Source organism: Helobdella robusta (genome assembly GCF_000326865.2).
Source record: "Helobdella robusta unplaced genomic scaffold HELROscaffold_14, whole genome shotgun sequence".
In the NCBI taxonomy this organism is placed as follows: domain Eukaryota; kingdom Metazoa; phylum Annelida; class Clitellata; order Rhynchobdellida; family Glossiphoniidae; genus Helobdella; species Helobdella robusta.
The window spans coordinates 1,553,622-1,558,250 of NW_008703782.1; positions in this window are offsets into that span (position 1 = coordinate 1,553,622).

A 4,629-nucleotide genomic window follows, 5' to 3' on the forward strand; every position below is an offset into this window, starting at 1 on the left:
CTCTCTCCATCTCTCTCTCTCTCTCTCTCTCTCTCTCTCTCTCTCTCTCTATCTATCTATCTTTCTCTATGTATATGTGTATATATATATATATATATATATATATATATATATATATATATATATAGGTCGCACTGTTACACATATATAACGCTGCTGTTGCTATTATTTTAAATGTAGTTTCTATATCAGTCATGACAATGTAATAATAATTACGATATTTTTAAATAAATATAATATGGACGATAAGGAAGATGAATGTGTGAGTACGTGTTTGTTTGTTGTTTGTTTGTTCGTTCGTTCGTTTGTTTTGAAAATGTATAAGTTTGGTTAGTTAGACAATGCGTGGACAACAAAACCTGAGTTGGTGGTCTTACTTTTTACATTAATTTAATTTCATACTTATATTACTTCATTCATTCATTCGTTCATTAAACCATCCATTCATCAATTCATTCATTCATCAATTCATTCATTTATCAATTCATTCATTCATTCATCAATTCATTCATTCATTCATCAATCCATTCATTCATCAATTCATTTATTCATCAATTCATTCATTCATTCATCAATTCATTTATTCATCAATTCATTCATTCATCAATTCATTCATTCATTCATCAATTCATTCATTCATCAATCCATTCATTCATCAATTCATTTATTCATCAATTCATTTATTCATCAATTCATTCATTCATTCATTCATCAATTCATTTATTCATCAATTCATTCATTCATTCATTCATTCATCAATTCATTTATTCATCAATTCATTTATTCATCAATTCATTCATTCATCAATTCATTTATTCATCAATTCATTCATTCATTCATTCATTCATTTAGTTATCTCATTGTGTTTCCCATTTAACTTTTTCTCTTTCTTTACCTAATCGTGGACATCTCATCTTGGTTTATGTACCTACGTTCGTAACTATTTTTTAAGTTTTTTAATAATAATAAATAAATAAATAAGGTTAATATAAATTATAACAGTTATAATAATAATTATAGTAATAATAATAAATTGATTTTTATTATTGTATTTTTTTTTTCTAAAAATTTTTCAAAGACCGAGTTGATAAATCCATTTTTGTTTGTTTGACGATTTACAACGCAAACCACAATAATAATAATAACGATACAAATAACAGTAATAATAATAATAATACCATCAATAACAACAATAATATTGACAGAAGAATAATAATTAGAGCATTTTTTATTGTTGGTTTGTAATAATGTAATTTAACCCAGACATTCATATTATTCTCCTAGCCATTACAGTCTTGCGTTGTTATTATTGTTATTATAAATATTTTTGTTATTATTATTGTTATTATATATATATAATATTTATAATATAATTATTTCTAGATTGGGCGTTCTTTTGATGAAAAAATATTTGTGTTTGATGTCGTCTTGTTTGTTCATTCGTTCGCTAGTTGCCTTTTGGAATATCGATAATTATCATTACGGTTTGAACTATAGCTAAATTTTTAGGTATTGAACTATAGCACTATTCTGGGTTCGTTCTACGTAGTCAGCCAGCGTTAATTATTCAGTTTTTCTACCGCTTGATGTAAAGAATGTGACGAGTGTGTGACGTCATTTCCGCCCTTGCTTCGAAGTAAAAGAATATTCTCTGTATCGATTTAAATGGAATGATGGTGATGTCACGGATATGATGATGACGTCAGGATGATCACGATGATGGTAGTGATTATGATTAGGATGATAATGGTGGTGCTGATGACGACGACGATGATGTCATAGAGAAGATGATGAGATTACATCGCACTTCGTCTAATCCGCTCATCTATGAATTTTATTCTATTCCATTTATTCATTCGTTTATTCATTCATTCATTTCTTCCCTCATTCATTCATTCCTTCGTTCATCGGTTCGTTTCTTTGCTTTTTACTTATATTATTATTTAATAAAACTAATGATGATGAAGAAATGACGGCAAGGATGATGATTGGGGAATACCAAAGTAATAATAATAATAACAAAATAATGATAAGAATAATAATAAAGGAATCATATTTTCAACATCTTTTTGATCGATTGTTGAATGCTAATGATGATTGCTATGATGGTGACAAAAAAGAATGATGGTGATGATGACGACGACGATGATGATGATGTCGATTAATATGATGATGACGACTAATACGATGATGATGATGACGACTAATACGATGATGATGATAAGAATGGATTATTTTAAGATGGTTTTATTTTCATTTTCTATCGTCTGATGTGTGTGTGTGTGTGTACGTGTGTATGTTTCATGTGTTTGTATATTGTGTGTTTATGTTTATAAGCGTGTGTGGGTTTGGGTGTGTGTGCGTGCATGTGTACGTATTTTTATGTATGTATGCCTGTATCTAAGAGAGAGGAAGAGAGAGAGAGAGAAAGAAAGAATAAGAAAGAGAGAAATAAAATGTGCGTGTGTGTGTGTGTTTCTGTGTATGCGTGTGTCTGTGTTTTTTTATTTGAATAAGATTCTAAGTACTCCTAATGTTAAATTGAAGGCAGTCAACTAAGTGTATGCATATGCATGTACACTGTTGCATTTTATACTGTTTATTTAGCTTATTTTTATTTTGATGTTGTTTTTTTTGTCGTTTTGCTCTTAGAGTTCTTCAAATATCACAATAGTGTGCCTTCCCAAAACGTTAAAAAATCAATATATGATACTTTATAACGTAACATTAAAACTGCAAACACGTAGTAGTCACATACAGCGAACCCCGTTTATAACGAAGTGGCGAAAACGCATTCAATTAAGCGCACATATACACAACCTACACTTTTATAACGAAATCAATGTGGTAAAATGACACACAATTCCTTATACAGCGTAGCCAAGCTCGCATTTGCAACAGTTATCAAACGCTTATAACGTAGAATTCATGTGAGGTTCGTTATAAACAACAACTTTACATTGTTTATATTGTAATAATGGCGTGAATATGAAAACTAAAATAGATTTTGTTTATACGTAGGCCTACATTAGTATATAAGTGTCTTTATTTCAATATCTAGAGAAAAATTATTTAGAGAAAAATTATCGCTACATCAACAACAAATTGATGAAGGCACAATCAACAGTGTAGCATTAATACGCCACCAGAAAAAACATCATCATCACCATCTTCTTCTTTATCATCATCATCAGCAACAACAACAGCATAAGCAACAGCAGTCGCGACATCATCGGCAACAGAAGCAGCAGCAGTCGCGACATCATCGGCAGCAGAGGCAGCAGTAGTGGCAACAATAAAATACTGATGAAGACTCATTGAATTTGCATAACTTTTATCATTATACGCCGGCAAAGGTAGACGGATGGATGGATAAGTGAATGAATGAATGAACGAACTAACGAACGAATGAATGAATGAATGGATGAATGGATTGATGAGAGAGTGAGTTGAGAATTTGAAAATTTAAAAAGTGAATGAATGAACAAACGAACGAGTGAATAAATTAATGTATATATTGAAGAAATGAATAAAAAGAAAAAACGAACACAGGATTGAAAAATGAATGAATGAAGGAATGAATGAATGAACAAAAATAAATAAAAACATCAAAAATTTCGGAAAATGCTAAGATAGATTGATGGCAAAAAGACTAATTGAAAGAAAATAGAGTAAATAAAGGACTAATTAATTAAACAACAAATACACGTGTATGTGTAGCGTGTGTGCGTGTGTGTGTGCGTGTTCGTGTTTGTTTGCCTAGAAGAATAAATGGAAAAATTTGATTGCCACGAAAAACAAACCAATGAGCGAATTAATGATAAATGGCGTTGATTACGTAATGTGGCATAGAATAATAAACAAATTAATTTATAAATTAATTAAGTGTTGACAAATTATGATTGATTTGTGTGTTGATGCATGTATGTGTGTGTTTGTATGTATGTTTACAAATATGCGCCATCATTAACATAGCATATTTGAACTCATCAAACTTTTTGTCCCAGAACTCATCGTGGCGCTTACCTTTAAAAATTTGGATCCTAAAATTTGGAGATCGTTCAACTCCGTTGTTTTAATTTTATTAGGAAAATTTGATGGGTGGGTGGAATTTGTTGTAATTTCACATTTATGTGTGTGTATGTATGTATGTATGTATGTATGTATGTATGTATGTATGTATGTATGTATGTATGTATGTATGTATGTATGTATGTATGTATGTATGTATGTATGTATGTATGTATGTATGTATGTATGTATGTATGTATGTATGTATGTATGTATGTATGTATGTATGTTATGTATGTATGTTTGTTTGTTTGTATTATATGTATGTATGTATGTATGTATGTATGTATGTATGTATTATATGTATGTATGTATCTATGTATTATATGTATGTATGTATGTATCTTGGCCCATATTCATTGACACGCATGGCTGAACACGATCGCAATATATAGTAGACTGCATCACAACCTTTTAATCAACTTGTTTCTACGTGTATGCATTAAATGTACGTCATATACGTGTGTGTCTGTTTGTATGTGTGTCTGTTTGTATGTGTATGTGTTTGTATGTGTGTGTGTGGTGTGTGTATACATGTATGTACACGCACAAAATAGC